Source organism: Hydractinia symbiolongicarpus, chromosome 10 (assembly GCF_029227915.1).
Source record: "Hydractinia symbiolongicarpus strain clone_291-10 chromosome 10, HSymV2.1, whole genome shotgun sequence".
In the NCBI taxonomy this organism is placed as follows: Eukaryota; Metazoa; Cnidaria; class Hydrozoa; order Anthoathecata; family Hydractiniidae; genus Hydractinia; species Hydractinia symbiolongicarpus.
Genome location: NC_079884.1, coordinates 6,426,166 through 6,444,471, shown reverse-complemented (window position 1 = coordinate 6,444,471; position 18,306 = coordinate 6,426,166).

Here is an 18,306-nt window from a genome sequence, read left to right as displayed (position 1 = left end):
TCGTCAAAAATAAAAACACTTTTGAAAACTACAAGTCTCATGCGTTTTAGTGGTGACAAAATAATTTAAAAAATCGTTTGGGAATTGAGTTTACTCCCTGGGTACTTTCTTTGTATACTTTTGACTATACGGGCCAAGCCCGGGATTTACGGGAAATCGCGGGTTTTCGTTTGACGGCGATTAAACTTCTTTTATTCAGCGTCTCATCAAAAATGAAAACATTGTTGAAAACTACAAGTCTTATGCGTTTTAGTGGTGAAAAACTAATTTAAAAAATCGTTCTGGAAATGAGTTTACTCATAGGGTACTTTCTTTGTATACATTCGACTATACAGGCCAAGCCCGGGATTTACGGGAAATCGCGGGTTTTCGTTTGCCGGCGATTAAACCCCTTTCATTAAGCGTTTCATCAAAAATGAAAACATTTTTGAAAACTACAAGTCTCATGCGTTTTAGTGGTGAAAAAATAGTTTAAAAAATTGTTCGGGAAATGAGTTCACTCCCTGGGTACTTTCTATGTATACATTCGACTATACGGGCCAAGCCCGGGATTTACGGGAAATCGCGGGTTTTCGTTTGCCGGCGATTAAACCCCTTTCATTAAGCGTCTCATCAAGAATGAAAACTTTTTTGAAAACTACAAGTCTCATGCGTTTTAGTGGTGAAATAATAATTTAAAAAAACGTTTGGGAAATGAGTTTACTCGCAGGGTACTTTCTTTGTATACATTCGACTATACGGGCCAAGCCCGGGATTTACGGGAAATCGCGGGTTTTCGTTTGCCGGCGATTAAACCACTTTCATCAGGCGTCTCATCAAAAATGAAAACATTTCTGAAAACTACAAGTCTCATGCGTTTTAGTGGTGAAAAAATAATTTAAAAAATCGTTCGGGAAATCAGTTTACTCCCTGGGTACTTTCTTTGTATACTTTTGACAATATGGGCCGAGTCCGGGATTTAAGGGAAATCGCGGGTTTTCGTTTGCCGGCGATTAGACCTCTTTCATTAATCTTCTCATTAAAAATGAAAACATTTTTGAAAACTACAAGTCTCATTTTTTCTAGTGGTGCAGAAATAATTTGAAAAATCGTTCGGAAAATCAGTTTACTCCCTGGGTACTTTCTTTAGATACATACAACTATACGGGCCAAGCCTGGGATTTACGGGAAATTGCGGGTTTTCGTTTGCCAACGATTAAACTTCTTTTATTCAGCGTCTCATCAAAAATGAAAACACTTTTGAAAACTACAAGTCTCATGCGTTTTAGTGGTGACAAAATAATTTAAAAAATCGTTTGGGAAATGAGTTTACTCCCTGGGCACTTTCTTTGTATACTTTTGACTATACGGGCCAAGCCCGTGATTTACGGGAAATCGCGGGTTTTCGTTTGACGGCGATTAAACTTCTTTTATTCAGCGTCTCATCAAAAATGAAAACATTTTTGAAAACTACAAGTCTTATGCGTTTTAGTGGTGAAAAACTAATTTAAAAAATCGTTCTGGAAATTAGTTTACTCATAGGGTACTTTCTTTGTATACATTCGACTATACGGGCCAAGCCCGGGATTTACGGGAAATCGCGGGTTTTCGTTTGCCGGCGATTAAACCCCTTTCATTAAGCGTTTCATCAAAAATGAAAACATTTTTGAAAACTACAAGTCTCATGCGTTTTAGTGGTGAAAAAATAGTTTAAAAAATTGTTCGGGAAATGAATTTACTCCCTGGGTACTTTCTATGTATACATTCGACTATACGGGCCAAGCCCGGGATTTACGGGAAATCGCAGGTTTTCGTTTGCCGGCGATTAAACCCCTTTCATTAAGAGTCTCATCAAGAATGAAAACTTTTTTGAAAACTACAAGTCTCATGCGTTTTAGTGGTGAGAAAATAATTTAAAAAATCGTTCGGTAAATGAGTTTACTCCCTGGGTACTTTCTTTGTATACATTCGACTATACGGGCCAAGCCCGGGATTTACGGGTAATCGCAGGTTTGCGTTTGCCGGCGACTAAACTTCTTTTGTTCAGCGTCTCATCAAAAATGAAAACATTTTTGAAAACTACAAGTCTTATGCGTTTTAGTGGTGAAAAACTAATTTAAAAAATCGTTCTGGAAATTAGTTTACTCATAGGGTACTTTCTTTGTATACATTCGACTATACGGGCCAAGCCCGGGATTTACGGGAAATCGCGGGTTTTCGTTTGCCGGCGATTAAACCCCTTTCATTAAGCGTTTCATCAAAAATGAAAACCTTTTTGAAAACTACAAGTCTCATGCGTTTTAGTGGTGAAAAAATAGTTTAAAAAATTGTTCGGGAAATGAGTTTACTCCCTGGGTACTTTCTATGTATACATTCGACTATACGGGCCAAGCCCGGGATTTACGGGAAATCGCAGGTTTTCGTTTGCCGGCGATTAAACTTCTTTTATTCAGCGTCTCATCAAAAATGAACACATTTTTGAAAACTACAAGTCTTATGCGTTTTAGTGGTGAAAAACTAGTTTAAAAAATCGTTCTGGAAACTAGTTTACTCATAGGGTACTTTCTTTGTATACATTCGACTATACGGGCCAAGCCCGGGATTTACGGGAAATCGCGGGTTTTCGTTTGCCGGCGATTAAACCCCTTTCATTAAGCGTCTCATCAAGAATGAAAACATTACTGAAAACTACAAGTCTCATGGGCTTTAGTGGTGAAATAATAATTTAAAAAATCGTTCTGGAAATGAGTTTACTCACAGGGTACTTTCTTTGTATACATTCGACTATACGGGCCAAGCCCGGGATTTACGGGAAATCGCGGGTTTTCGTTTGCCGGTGATTAAACCACTTTCATTAAGCGTCTCATCAAGAATGAAAACTTTTTTGAAAACTACAAGTCTCATGCGTTTTAGTGGTGAGAAAATAATTTTAAAAAATCGTTCGGTAAATGAGTTTACTCCCTGGGTACTTTCTTTGTATACATTCGACTATACGGGCCAAGCCCGGGATTTACGGGAAATCGCAGGTTTGCGTTTGCCGGCGATTAAACTTCTTTTATTCAGCGTCTCATCAAAAATGAAAACATTTTTGAAAACTACAAGTCTTATGCGTTTTAGTGGTGAAAAACTAATTTAAAAAATCGTTCTGGAAATTAGTTTACTCATAGGGTACTTTCTTTGTATACATTCGACTATACGGGCCAAGCCCGGGATTTACGGGAAATCGCGGGTTTTCGTTTGCCGGCGATTAAACCCCTTTTATTAAGCATTTCATCAAAAATGAAAACATTTTTGAAAACTACAAGTCTCATGCGTTTTAGTGGTGAAAAAATAGTTTAAAAAATTGTTCGGGAAATGAGTTTACTCCCTGGGTACTTTCTATGTATACATTCGACTATATGGGCCAAGCCCGGGATTTACGGGAAATCGCGGGTTTTCGTTTGCCGGCGATTAAACCCCTTTCATTAAGCGTCTCATCAAGAATGAAAACTTTTTTGAAAACTACAAGTCTCATGCGTTTTAGTGGTGAAAAAATAGTTTAAAAAATTGTTCGGTAAATGAGTTTACTCCCTGGGTACTTTCTTTGTATACATTCGACTATACGGGCCAAGCTCGGGATTTACGGGAAATCGCAGGTTTGCGTTTGCCGGCGATTAAACTTCTTTTATTCAGCGTCTCATCAAAAATGAAAACACTTTTGAAAACTACAAGTCTCATGCGTTTTAGTGGTGAAAAAATAATTTAAAAAATCGTTCGGGAAATGAGTTTACTCCCTGGGTACTTTCTTTGTATACATTTGACTGTACGGGCCAAGCCCGGGATTTACGGGAAATCGCGGGTTTTCGTTTGCCGGCGATTAAACCACTTTCATTAGACGTCTCATCAAAAATGAAAACATTTCTGAAAACTACAAGTCTCATGCGTTTTAGTGGTGAAAAAATAATTTAAAAAATCGTTCGGGAAATGAGTTTACTCCCTGGGTACTTTCTTTGTATACTTTTGACTATACGGGCCGAGTCCGGGATTTACGGGAAATCGCGGGTTTTCGTTTGCCGGCGATTAAACTTCTTTTATCCAGCGTCTCATCAAAAATGAAAACATTTTTGAAAACTACAAGTCTCATGCGTTTTAGTGGTGAAAAAATAATTTAAAAAATCGTTCGGCAAATGAGTTTACTCCCTGGGTACTTTCTTTGTATACTTTTGACTATACGGTCCGAGTCCTGGGTTTACAGGAAATGGCGGGTTTTCGTTTGCGGCGATTAAACTCTTTTTATTCAGCGTCTCATCAAAAATGAAAACATTTTTAAAAACTACAAGTCCCATGGGCTTTAGTGGTGAAATAATAATTTAAAAAATCGTTCTGGAAATGAGTTTACTCACAGGGTACTTTCTTTGTATACATTCGACTATACGGGCCAAGCCTGGGATTTACGTGAAATCGTGGGTTTTCGTTTGCCGGCGATTAAACTTCTTTTATTCAGCGTCTCATCAAAAATGAAAACACTTTTGAAAACTACAAGTCTCATGCGTTTTAGTGGTGACAAAATAATTTAAAAAATCGTTTGGGAAATGAGTTTACTCCCTAGGTACTTTCTTTGTATACTTTTGACTATACGGGCCAAGCCCGGGATTTACGGGAAATCGCGGGTTTTCGTTTGACGGCGATTAAACTTCCTTTATTCAGCGTCTCATCAAAAATGAAAACATTTTTGAAAACTAGAAGTTTTATGCGTTTTAGTGGTGAAAAACTAATTTAAAAAATTGTTTAGGAAATGAGTTTACTCCCTGGGTACTTTCTTTGTATACATTCGACTATACGGGCCAAGCCCGGGATTTACGGGAAATCGCAGGTTTTCGTTTGCCGGCGATTAAACCACTTTCATTAAGCGTTTCATCAAAAATGAAAACACTTTTGAAAACTACAAGTCTCATGCGTTTTAGTGGTGAAAAACTAATTTAAAAAATCGTTCGGGAAATGAGTTTACTCCCTGGGTTCGTGCTTTGTATACTTTTGACTATACGGGCCGAGTCCGGGATTTACGGGAAATCGCGGGTTTTCGTTTGCCGGCGATTAAACTTCTTTTATCCAGCGTCTCATCAAAAATGAAAACATTTTTGAAAACTACAAGTCTCATGCGTTTTAGTGGTGACAAAATAATTTAAAAAATCGTTTGGGAAATGAGTTTACTCCCTGGGTACTTTCTTTGTATACTTTTGACTATACGGGCCAAGCCCGGGATTTACGGGAAATCGCGGGTTTTCGTTTGACGGCGATTAAACTTCCTTTATTCAGCGTCTCATCAAAAATGAAAACATTTTTGAAAACTAGAAGTTTTATGCGTTTTAGTGGTGAAAAACTAATTTAAAAAATCGTTCTGGAAATGAGTTTACTCATAGGGTACTTTCTTTGTATACATTCGACTATACGGGCCAAGCCCGGGATTTACGGGAAATCGCGGGTTTTCGTTTGCCGGCGATTAAACCACTTTCATTAAGCGTTTCATCAAAAATGAAAACATTTTTGAAAACTACAAGTCTCATGCGTTTTAGTGGTGAAAAAATAGTTTAAAAAATTGTTCAGGAAATGAGTTTACTCCCTGGGTACTTTCTTTGTATACTTTTGACTATACGGGCCGAGTCCGGGATTTACGGGAAATTGCGGGTTTTCGTTTGCCGGCGATTAAACTTCTTTTATCCAGCGTCTCATCAAAAATGAAAACATTTTTGAAAACTACAAGTCTCATGCGTTTTAGTGGTGAAAAAATAATTTAAAAAATCGTTCGGGAAATGAGTTTACTCCCTGGGTACTTTCTTTGTATACTTTTGACTATACGGGCCGAGTCCTGGGTTTACGGGAAATGGCGGGATTTCGGTTGCCGGCGATTAAACTCCTTTTATTCAGCGTCTCATCAAAAATGAAAACATTTTTAAAAAGTACTAGTCTCATGGGCTTTAGTGGTGAAATAATAATTTAAAAAATCGTTCTTGAAATGAGTTTACTCACAGGGTACTTTCTTTGTATACTTTTGACTATACGGGCCAAGCCCGCGATTTACGGGAAATCGCGGGTTTTCGTTTGACAGCGATTAAACTTCTTTTATTCAGCGTCTCATCAAAAATGAAAACATTTTTGAAAACTACAAGTCTCATGCGTTTTAGTGGTGAAAAACTAATTTAAAAAATCGTTCGGGAAATGAGTTTACTCCCTGGGTTCGTTCTTTGTATACTTTTGACTATACGGGCCGAGTCCGGGATTTACGGGAAATCGCGGGTTTTCGTTTGCCGGCGATTAAACTTCTTTTATCCAGCGTCTCATCAAAAATGAAAACATTTTTGAAAACTACAAGTCTCATGCGTTTTAGTGGTGAAAAAATAATTTAAAAAATCGTTTGGGAAATGAGTTTACTCCCTGGGCACTTTCTTTGTATACTTTTGACAATACGGGCCGAGTCCTGGGTTTACGGGAAATGGCGGGTTTTCGTTTGCCGGCAATTAAACTTCTTTTATTCAGCGTCTCATCAAAAATGAAAACATTTTTAAAAACTACAAGTGTCATGCGTTTTAGTGGTGAAAAAGTAATTTAAAAAATCGTTCTGGAAATTAGTTTACTCATAGGGTACTTTCTTTGTATACATTCGACTATACGGGCCAAGCCCGGGATTTACGGGAAATGGCGGGTTTTCGTTTGCCGGCGATTAAACCCCTTTTATTAAGCATTTCATCAAAAATGAAAACATTTTTGAAAACTACAAGTCTCATGCGTTTTAGTGGTGAAAAAATAATTTAAAAAATCGTTCGGGAAATGAGTTTACTCCCTGGGTACTTTCTTTGTATACATTTGACTGTACGGGCCAAGCCCGGGATTTACGGGAAATCGCGGGTTTTCGTTTGCCGGCGATTAAACCACTTTCATTAGACGTCTCATCAAAAATGAAAACATTTCTGAAAACTACAAGTCTCATGCGTTTTAGTGGTGAAAAAATAATTTAAAAAATCGTTCGGGAAATGAGTTTACTCCCTGGGTACTTTCTTTGTATACTTTTGACTATACGGGCCGAGTCCGGGATTTACGGGAAATCGCGGGTTTTCGTTTGCCGGCGATTAAACTTCTTTTATCCAGCGTCTCATCAAAAATGAAAACATTTTTGAAAACTACAAGTCTCATGCGTTTTAGTGGTGAAAAAATAATTTAAAAAATCGTTCGGCAAATGAGTTTACTCCCTGGGTACTTTCTTTGTATACTTTTGACTATACGGTCCGAGTCCTGGGTTTACAGGAAATGGCGGGTTTTCGTTTGCGGCGATTAAACTCTTTTTATTCAGCGTCTCATCAAAAATGAAAACATTTTTAAAAACTACAAGTCCCATGGGCTTTAGTGGTGAAATAATAATTTAAAAAATCGTTCTGGAAATGAGTTTACTCACAGGGTACTTTCTTTGTATACATTCGACTATACGGGCCAAGCCTGGGATTTACGTGAAATCGTGGGTTTTCGTTTGCCGGCGATTAAACTTCTTTTATTCAGCGTCTCATCAAAAATGAAAACACTTTTGAAAACTACAAGTCTCATGCGTTTTAGTGGTGACAAAATAATTTAAAAAATCGTTTGGGAAATGAGTTTACTCCCTAGGTACTTTCTTTGTATACTTTTGACTATACGGGCCAAGCCCGGGATTTACGGGAAATCGCGGGTTTTCGTTTGACGGCGATTAAACTTCCTTTATTCAGCGTCTCATCAAAAATGAAAACATTTTTGAAAACTAGAAGTTTTATGCGTTTTAGTGGTGAAAAACTAATTTAAAAAATTGTTTAGGAAATGAGTTTACTCCCTGGGTACTTTCTTTGTATACATTCGACTATACGGGCCAAGCCCGGGATTTACGGGAAATCGCAGGTTTTCGTTTGCCGGCGATTAAACCACTTTCATTAAGCGTTTCATCAAAAATGAAAACACTTTTGAAAACTACAAGTCTCATGCGTTTTAGTGGTGAAAAACTAATTTAAAAAATCGTTCGGGAAATGAGTTTACTCCCTGGGTTCGTGCTTTGTATACTTTTGACTATACGGGCCGAGTCCGGGATTTACGGGAAATCGCGGGTTTTCGTTTGCCGGCGATTAAACTTCTTTTATCCAGCGTCTCATCAAAAATGAAAACATTTTTGAAAACTACAAGTCTCATGCGTTTTAGTGGTGACAAAATAATTTAAAAAATCGTTTGGGAAATGAGTTTACTCCCTGGGTACTTTCTTTGTATACTTTTGACTATACGGGCCAAGCCCGGGATTTACGGGAAATCGCGGGTTTTCGTTTGACGGCGATTAAACTTCCTTTATTCAGCGTCTCATCAAAAATGAAAACATTTTTGAAAACTAGAAGTTTTATGCGTTTTAGTGGTGAAAAACTAATTTAAAAAATCGTTCTGGAAATGAGTTTACTCATAGGGTACTTTCTTTGTATACATTCGACTATACGGGCCAAGCCCGGGATTTACGGGAAATCGCGGGTTTTCGTTTGCCGGCGATTAAACCACTTTCATTAAGCGTTTCATCAAAAATGAAAACATTTTTGAAAACTACAAGTCTCATGCGTTTTAGTGGTGAAAAAATAGTTTAAAAAATTGTTCAGGAAATGAGTTTACTCCCTGGGTACTTTCTTTGTATACTTTTGACTATACGGGCCGAGTCCGGGATTTACGGGAAATTGCGGGTTTTCGTTTGCCGGCGATTAAACTTCTTTTATCCAGCGTCTCATCAAAAATGAAAACATTTTTGAAAACTACAAGTCTCATGCGTTTTAGTGGTGAAAAAATAATTTAAAAAATCGTTCGGGAAATGAGTTTACTCCCTGGGTACTTTCTTTGTATACTTTTGACTATACGGGCCGAGTCCTGGGTTTACGGGAAATGGCGGGATTTCGGTTGCCGGCGATTAAACTCCTTTTATTCAGCGTCTCATCAAAAATGAAAACATTTTTAAAAAGTACTAGTCTCATGGGCTTTAGTGGTGAAATAATAATTTAAAAAATCGTTCTTGAAATGAGTTTACTCACAGGGTACTTTCTTTGTATACTTTTGACTATACGGGCCAAGCCCGCGATTTACGGGAAATCGCGGGTTTTCGTTTGACAGCGATTAAACTTTTTTTATTCAGCGTCTCATCAAAAATGAAAACATTTTTGAAAACTACAAGTCTCATGCGTTTTAGTGGTGAAAAACTAATTTAAAAAATCGTTCGGGAAATGAGTTTACTCCCTGGGTTCGTTCTTTGTATACTTTTGACTATACGGGCCGAGTCCGGGATTTACGGGAAATCGCGGGTTTTCGTTTGCCGGCGATTAAACTTCTTTTATCCAGCGTCTCATCAAAAATGAAAACATTTTTGAAAACTACAAGTCTCATGCGTTTTAGTGGTGAAAAAATAATTTAAAAAATCGTTTGGGAAATGAGTTTACTCCCTGGGCACTTTCTTTGTATACTTTTGACAATACGGGCCGAGTCCTGGGTTTACGGGAAATGGCGGGTTTTCGTTTGCCGGCAATTAAACTTCTTTTATTCAGCGTCTCATCAAAAATGAAAACATTTTTAAAAACTACAAGTGTCATGCGTTTTAGTGGTGAAAAAGTAATTTAAAAAATCGTTCGGGAAATGAGTTTACTCCCTGGGTACTTTCTTTGTATACTTTTGACTATACGGGCCGAGTCCTGGGTTTACGGGAAATGGCGGGTTTTCGTTTGCCGGCGATTAAACTCCTTTTATTCAGGGTCTCATCAAAAATGAAAACATTTTTAAAAACTACAAGTCTCATGGGCTTTAGTGGTGAAATAATAATTTAAAAAATCGTTCGGGAAATGAGTTTACTCCCTGGGTACTTTCTTTGTATACTTTTGACTATACGGGACAAGCCCGGGATTTGCGGGAAATCGCGGGTTTTCGTTTGCCGGCGATTAAACCTCTTTCATTAAGCGTCTCATTAGAAATTAAAACATTTTTGAAAACTACAAATCTCATTCGTTCTAGTGGAGCAGAAATAATTTGAAAAATCGTTCGGGTAATGAGTTTACTCACAGGGTACTTTCTTTGTATACATTCGACTATACGGCCCAAGCCCAGGATTTAAGGGAAATCGCCGGTTTTCGTTTGCCGGCCTTCTTTGTATACATATGACTATACTGGCCGAGTCCGGGGTTTACGGGAAATGGCGGGTTTTTGTTTGCCGGCGAATAAACTTCTTTTATTCAGCGTCTCATCAAAAATGAAAACATTTTTGAAAACTACAAGACTCATGCGTTTTAGTGGAGAAAAAATAATTTAAAAAATCGTTCGGGAAATGAGTTTACTCACAGGGCACTTTCTTTGTATACATTCGACTATACGGGACAAGCCCGGGACTTACGGGAAATCGCGGGTTTTCGTTTGCCGGCGATTAAACCTCTTTTATCCAGCGTCTCATCAAAAATGAAAACATTTTTGAAAACTACAAGTCTCATGCGTTTTAGTGGAGAAAAAATAATTTAAAAAATCGTCCGGGAAATGAGTTTACTCCCTGGGTACTTCCTTTGTATACATTCGACTATACGGGCCGAGTCCGGGATTTACGGGAAATCGCGGGTTTTCGTTTGCCGGCGATTAAACTTCTTTTATCCAGCGTCTCATCAAAAATGAAAACATTTTTGAAAACTACAAGTCTCATGCGTTTTAGTGGAGAAAAAATAATTTAAAAAATCGTCCGGGAAATGAGTTTACTCCCTGGGTACTTCCTTTGTATACATTCGACTATACGGGACAAGCCCGGGATTTACGGGAAATCGCGGGTTTTCGTTTGCCGGCGATTAAACCTCTTTCATTAAGCGTCTCATTAAAAATGAAAACATTTTTGAAAACTATAAGTCTCATTCGTTCTAGTGGTGCAGAAATAATTTAAAAAATCGTTCGGGAAATGAGTTTACTCAAAGAGTACTTTCTTTGTATACTTTTGATTATACGGGCCGAGTCCGGGATTTACGGGAAATCGCGCGTTTTCGTTTGCCGGCGATTAAACTTCTTTTATCCAGCGTCTCATCAAAAATAAAAACATTTTTGAAAACTACAAGTCTCATGCGTTTTAGTGGTGAAAAGATAATTCAAAAAATCGTTTTGGAAATGAGTTTACTCACAGGGTACTTTCTTTGTATACATTCGACTATACGGGCCAAGCCCGGGATTTACGGGAAATCGCGGGTTTTCGTTTGCCGGCGATTAAACCACTTTAATTAAGCGTCTCATCAAAATAAAAACATTTCTGAAAACTACAAGTCTCATGCGTTTTAGTGGTGAAAAGATAATTTAAAAAATCGTTCGGGAAATGAGTTTACACCCTGGGTACTTTCTTTGTATACTTTTGACTATACGGGCCGAGTCCTGGGTTTACGGGAAATGGCGGGTTTTCGTTTGCCGGCGATTAAACCACTTTCATTAGGCGTCTCATCAAAAATGAAAAAAAATCGTTCGGGAAATGAGTTTACTCCCTGGGTACTTTCTTTGTATACTTTTGACTATACGGGACAAGCCCGGGATTTACGGGAAATCGCGGGTTTTCGTTTGGCGGCGATTAAACCTCTTTCATTAAGCGTCTCATTAAAAATGAAAACATTTTTGAAAACTACAAGTCTCATTCGTTCTAGTGGTGCAGAAATAATTTGAAAAATCGTTCGGGAAATGAGTTTACTCACAGGGTACTTTCTTTGTATACATTCCACTATACGGACCAAGCCCAGGATTTAAGGGAAATTGCGGGTTTTCGTTTGCCGGCGATTAAACCACTTTCATTAGGCGTCTCATCAAAAATGAAAAAAAATCGTTCGCGAAATGAGTTTACTCCCTGGGTACTTTCTTTGTATACTTTTGACTATACGGGCCGAGTCCGGGATTTACGGGAAGTCGCGGGTTTTCGTTTGAGGGCGATTAAACTTCTTTTATTCAGCGTCTCATCAAAAATGAAAACATTTTTAAAAACTACAAGTCTCATGGGCTTTAGTGGTGAAAAATAATATAAAAAATCGTTCGGGAAATGAGTTTACTCACAGGGTACTTTCTTTGTATACATTCGACTATACGGGCCAAGCCAGGATTTAAGGGAAATCGCGGGTTTTTGTTTGCCGGCATTCTTTGTATACATTTGACTATACTGGCCAAATCCGGGGTTTACGGGAAATGGCGGGTTTTTGTTTGCCGGCGATTAAACTTCTTTTATTCAGCGTCTCATGAAAAATGAAAACATTTTTGAAAACTACAAGTCTCACGCGTTTTAGTGGTGAAAAGATAATTTAAAAAATCGTTTTGGAAATGAGTTTACTCACAGGGCACTTTCTTTGTATACATTCGACTATACGGGCCAAGCCCGTGATTTACGGGAAATCGCGGGTTTTTGATTTGCCGACGATTAAACCCCTTTCATTAAGCGTGTCATCAAAAATGAAAACATTTTTGAAAACTACAAGTCTCATGCGTTTTAGTGGTGAAAAGATAATTTAAAAAATCGTTTTGGAAATGAGTTTACTCAAAGGGTACTTTCTTTGTATACTTTTGACTATACGGGCCGAGTCCGGGATTTACGGGAAATCGCGGGTTTTCGTTTGCCGGCGATTAAACTTCTTTTATCCAGCGTATCATCAAAAATGAAAACATTTTTGAAAACTACAAGTCTCATGCGTTTTAGTGGAGAAAAAATGATTTAAAAAATCGTTCGGGAAATGAGTTTACTCCCTGGGTACTTTCTTTGTATACATTCGACTATACGGGACAAGCCCGGGATTTACGGGAAATCGCGGGTTTTCGTTTGCCGGCGATTAAACCTCTTTCATTAAGCGTCTCATTAAAAATGAAAACATTTTTGAAAACTATAAGTCTCATTCGTTCTAGTGGTGCAGAAATAATTTAAAAAATCGTTCGGGAAATGAGTTTACTCACAAGGTACTTTCTTTGTATACATTCGACTATACGGGCCAAGCCCGGGATTTACGGGAAATCGCGGGTTTTCGTTTGCCGGCGATTAAACCACTTTCATTAAGCGTCTCATCAAAAATAAAAACATTTCTGAAAACTACAAGTCTCATGCGTTTTAGTGGTGAAAAGATAATTTAAAAAATCGTTCGGGAAATGAGTTTACTCCCTGGGTACTTTCTTTGTATACTTTTGACTATACGGGCCGAGTCCTGGGTTTACGGGAAATGGCGGGTTTTCGTTTGCCGGCGATTAAACTACTTTTATTCAGCGTCTCATCAAAAATGAAAACATTTTTAAAAACTACAAGTCTCATGGGCTTTAGTGGTGAAATAATAATTTAAAAAATCGTTCGGGAAATGAGTTTACTCCCTGGGTACTTTCTTTGTATACTTTTCACTATACGGGACAAGCCCGGGATTTACGGGAAATCGCGGGTTTTCGTTTGCCGGCGATTAAACCTCTTTCATTAAGCGTCTCATTAAAAATGAAAACATTTTTGAAAACTACAAGTCTCATTCGTTCTAGTGGTGCAGAAATAATTTAAAAAATCGTTCAGGAAATGAGTTTACTCAAAGGGTACTTTCTTTGTATACTTTTGACTATACGGGCCGAGTCCTGGGTTTACGGGAAATGGCGGGTTTTCGCTTGCCGGCGATTAAACTCCTTTTATTCAGTGTCTCATCAAAAATGAAAACATTTTTAAAAACTACAAGTCTCATGCGTTTTAGTGGAGAAATAATAATTTAAAAAATCGTTCGGGAAATGAGTTTACTCCCTGGGTACTTTCTTTGTATACTTTTGACTATACGGGACAAGCCCGGGAGTTACGGGAAATCGCGGGTTTTCGTTTGCCGGCGATTAAACCTCTTTCATTAAGCGTCTCATTAAAAATGAAAACATTTTTGAAAACTACAAGTCTCATTCGTTCTAGTGGTGCAGAAATAATTTAAAAAATCGTTCGGGAAATGAGTTTACTCAAAGAGTACTTTCTTTGTATACTTTTGACTATACGGGCCGAGTCCGGGATTTACGGGAAATCGCGGGTTTTCGTTTGCCGGCAATTAAACTTCTTTTATTCAGCGTCTCATCAAATATAAAAATATTTTTAAAAACTACAAGTCTCATGCGTTTTAGTTGTGAAAAGATAATTTAAAAAAACGTTCGGGAAATGAGTTTACTACCTGGGTACTTTCTTTGTAAACTTTTGACTATACGGGCCGAGTCCTGGGTTTACGGGAAATGGCGGGTTTTCGTTTGCCGGCGATTAAACCTCCTTCATTAAGCGTCTCATTAAAAATGAAAACATTTTTGAAAACTACAAGTCTCATTCGTTCTAGTGGTGCAGAAATAATTTAAAAAATCGTTCGGGAAATGAGTTTACTCAAAAGGTACTTTCTTTGTATACTTTTGATTATACGGGCCGAGTCGGGGATTTGCGGGAAATCGCGAGTTTTCGTTTGCCGGCGATTAAACCTCTTTCATTAAGCGTCTCATTAAAAATGAAAACATTTTTGAAAACTATAAGTCTCATTCGTTCTAGTGGTGCAGAAATAATTTAAAAAATCGTTCGGGAAATGAGTTTACTCAAAGAGTACTTTCTTTGTATACTTTTGACTATACGGGACAAGCCCGGGAGTTACGGGAAATCGCGGGTTTTCGTTTGCCGGCGATTAAACCTCTTTCATTAAGCGTCTCAATAAAAATGAAAACATTTTTGAAAACTACAAGTCTCATTCGTTCTAGTGGTGCAGAAATAATTTAAAAAATCGTTCGGGAAATGAGTTTACTCAAAGAGTACTTTCTTTGTATACTTTTGACTATACGGGCCGAGTCCGGGATTTACGGGAAATCGCGGGTTTTCGTTTGCCGGCAATTAAACTTCTTTTATCCAGCGTCTCATCAAAAATGAAAACATTTTTGAAAACTACAAGTCTCATGCGTTTTAGTGGTGAAAAGATAATTTAAAAAATCGTTCGGGAAATGAGTTTACTACCTGGGTACTTTCTTTGTAAACTTTTGACTATACGGGCCGAGTCCTGGGTTTACGGGAAATCGCGGGTTTTCGTTTGCCGGCGATTAAACCTCTTTCATTAAGCGTCTCATTAAAAATGAAAACATTTTTAAAAACTACAAGTCTCATTCGTTCTAGTGGTGCAGAAATAATTTAAAAAATCGTTCGGGAAATGAGTTTACTCAAAGGGTACTTTCTTTGTATACTTTTGATTATACGGGCCGAGTCGGGGATTTACTGGAAATCGCGGGTTTTCGTTTGCCGGCGATTAAACCTCTTTCATTAAACGTCTCATTAAAAATGAAAACATTTTTGAAAACTATAAGTCTCATTCGTTCTAGTGGTGCAGAAATAATTTAAAAAATCGTTCGGGAATTGAGTTTACTCAAAGAGTACTTTCTTTGTATACTTTTTACTATACGGGCCGAGTCCGGGATTTACGGGAAATCGCGGGTTTTCGTTTGCCGGCAATTAAACTTCTTTTATTTAGCGTCTCATTAAAAATGAAAACATTTTTGAAAACTACAAGTCTCATGCGTTTTAGTGGTGAAAAGATAATTTAAAAAATCGTTCGGGAAATGAGTTTACTACCTGGGTACTTTCTTTGTATACTTTTGACTATACGGGCCGAGTCCTGGGTTTACGGGAAATAGCGGGTTTTCGTTTGCCGGCGATTAAACTCCTTTTATTCAGCGTCTCATCAAAAATGAAAACATTTTTAAAAACTACAAGTCTCATGGGCTTTAGTGGTGAAATAATAATTTAAAAAATCGTTCGGTTAATGAGTTTACTCCCTGGGTACTTTCTTTGTATACTTTTGATTATACGGGCCGAGTCGGGGATTTACGGGAAATCGCGGGTTTTCGTTTGCCGGCGATTAAACTTCTTTTATCCAGCGTCTCATCAAAAATGAAAACATTTTTGAAAACTACAAGTCTCATGCGTTTTAGTGGTGAAAAGATAATTTAAAAAATCGTTTTGGAAATGAGTTTACTCACAGGGTACTTTCTTTGTATACATTCGACTATAAGGGCCAAGCCCGGGATTTACGGGAAATCGCGGCTTTTCGTTTGGCGGCGATTAAGCCACTTTCATTAAGCGTCTCATCAAAAATAAAAACATTTCTAAAAACTACAAGTCTCATGCGTTTTAGTGGTGAAAAAATAATTTAAAAAATCGTTCGGGAAATGAGTTTACTCCCTGGGTACTTTCTTTGTATACTTTTGACTATACGGGCCGAGTCTGGGATTTACGGGAAATCGCGGGTTTTAGTTTGCCGGCGATTAAACTTCTTTTATCCAGCGTCTCATCAAAAATGAAAACATTTTTAAAAACTACAAGTCTCATGCGTTTTAGTGGTGAAAAAATAATATAAAAAATCGTTCGGGAAATGAGTTTACTCCCTGGGTACTTTCTTTGTATACTTTTGACTATACGGGCCGAGTCCTGGGTTTACGGGAAATGGCGGGTTTTCGTTTGCCGGCGATTAAACTCCTTTTATTCAGCGTCTCATCAAAAATGAAAACATTTTTAAAAACTACAAGTCTCATGGGCTTTAGTGGTGAAATAATAATTTAAAAAATCGTTCGGGAAATGAGTTTACTCCCTGGGTACTTTCTTTGTATACTTTTGACTATACGGGACAAGCCCGGGAGTTACGGGAAATCGCGGGTTTTCGTTTGCCGGCGATTAAACCTCTTTCATTAAGCGTCTCATTAAAAATGAAAACATTTTTGAAAACTACAAGTCTCATTCGTTCTAGTGGTGCAGAAATAATTTAAAAAATCGTTCGGGAAATGAGTTTACTTACAGGGTACTTTCTTTGTATACATTCGACTATACGGGCCAAGCCCAGGATTTAAGGGAAATCGCGGGTTTTCGTTTGCCGGCGATTAAACCACTTTCATTAGGTGTCTCATCAAAAATGAAAAAAAATCTATCGGGAAATGAGTTTACTCCCTGGGTACTTTCTTTGTATACTTTTGACTATACGGGCCGAGTCCGGGATTTACGGGAAGTCGCGGGTTTTCGTCTGAGGGCGATTAAACTTCTTTTATTTAGCGTCTCATCAAAAATGAAAACATTTCTAAAAACTACAAGTCTCATGGGCTTTAGTGGTAGAAAATAATATAAAAAATCGTTCGGAAAATGAGTTTACTCCCTGGGTACTATCTTTGTATACTTTTGACTATACGGGCAGATCCGGGGTTTACGGGAAATGGCGGGTTTTCGTTTGCCGGCGATTAAACTTCTTTTATTCAGAGTCTCATCTAAAATGAAAACATTTTTAAAAACTACAAGTCTCATGCGTTTTAGTGGTGAAAAGATAATTTAAAAAATCGTTTTGGAAATGAGTTTACTCACAGGTTACTTTCTTTGTATACATTCGACTATAGGGGTCAAGCCCAGGATTTAAGAGAAATCGCCGGTTTTCGTTTCCCGGCAATTAAACCACTTTCATTAGGCGTCTCATCAAAAATGAAAACATTTCTGAAAACTACAAGTCTCATTCGTTCTAGTGGTGAAAAAATAATTTAAAAAATCGTTCTGGAAATGAGTTTACTTCCTGGGTACTTTCTTTGTATACATTCGACTTTACGGGCCAAGCCCAGGATTTAAGGGAAATCGCGGATTTTCTTTTGCCGGCGATTAAACCACTTTCATTAGGTGTCTCATCAAAAATGAAAAAAAATCGTTCGGAAATGAGTTTACTCCCTGGGAACTTTCTTTGTATACTTTTGACTATACGGGCCGAGTCCGGGATTTACGGGAAGTCGCGGGTTTTCGTTTGAGGGCGATTAAACTTCTTTTATTTAACGTCTCATCAAAAATGAAAACATTTTTAAAAACTACAAGTCTCATGGGCTTTAGTGGTAAAAAATAATGTAAAAAATCGTTCGGGAAATGAGTTTACTCCCTGGGTACTTTCTTTGTATACTTTTGACTATACGGGCTGAGTCCGGGATTTACATGAAATCGCAGGTTTTTGTTTGCCGGCGATTAAACTTCTTTTATTCAGCGTCTCATCAAAAATGAAAACATTTTTGCAAACTACAAGTCTCATGCGTTGTAGTGGTGAAAAAATAATTTAAAAAATCGTTCGGGAAATGAGTTTACTCCCTGGGTACTTTCTTTGTATACTTTTGACTATACGGGCTGAGTCCGGGATTTACATGAAATCGCAGGTTTTTGTTTGCCGGCGATTAAACTTCTTTTATTCAGCGTCTCATCAAAAATTAAAACATTTTTGCAAACTACAAGTCTCATGCGTTGTAGTGGTGAAAAAATAATTTAAAAAATCGTTCGGGAAATGAGTTTACTCCCTGGGTACTTTC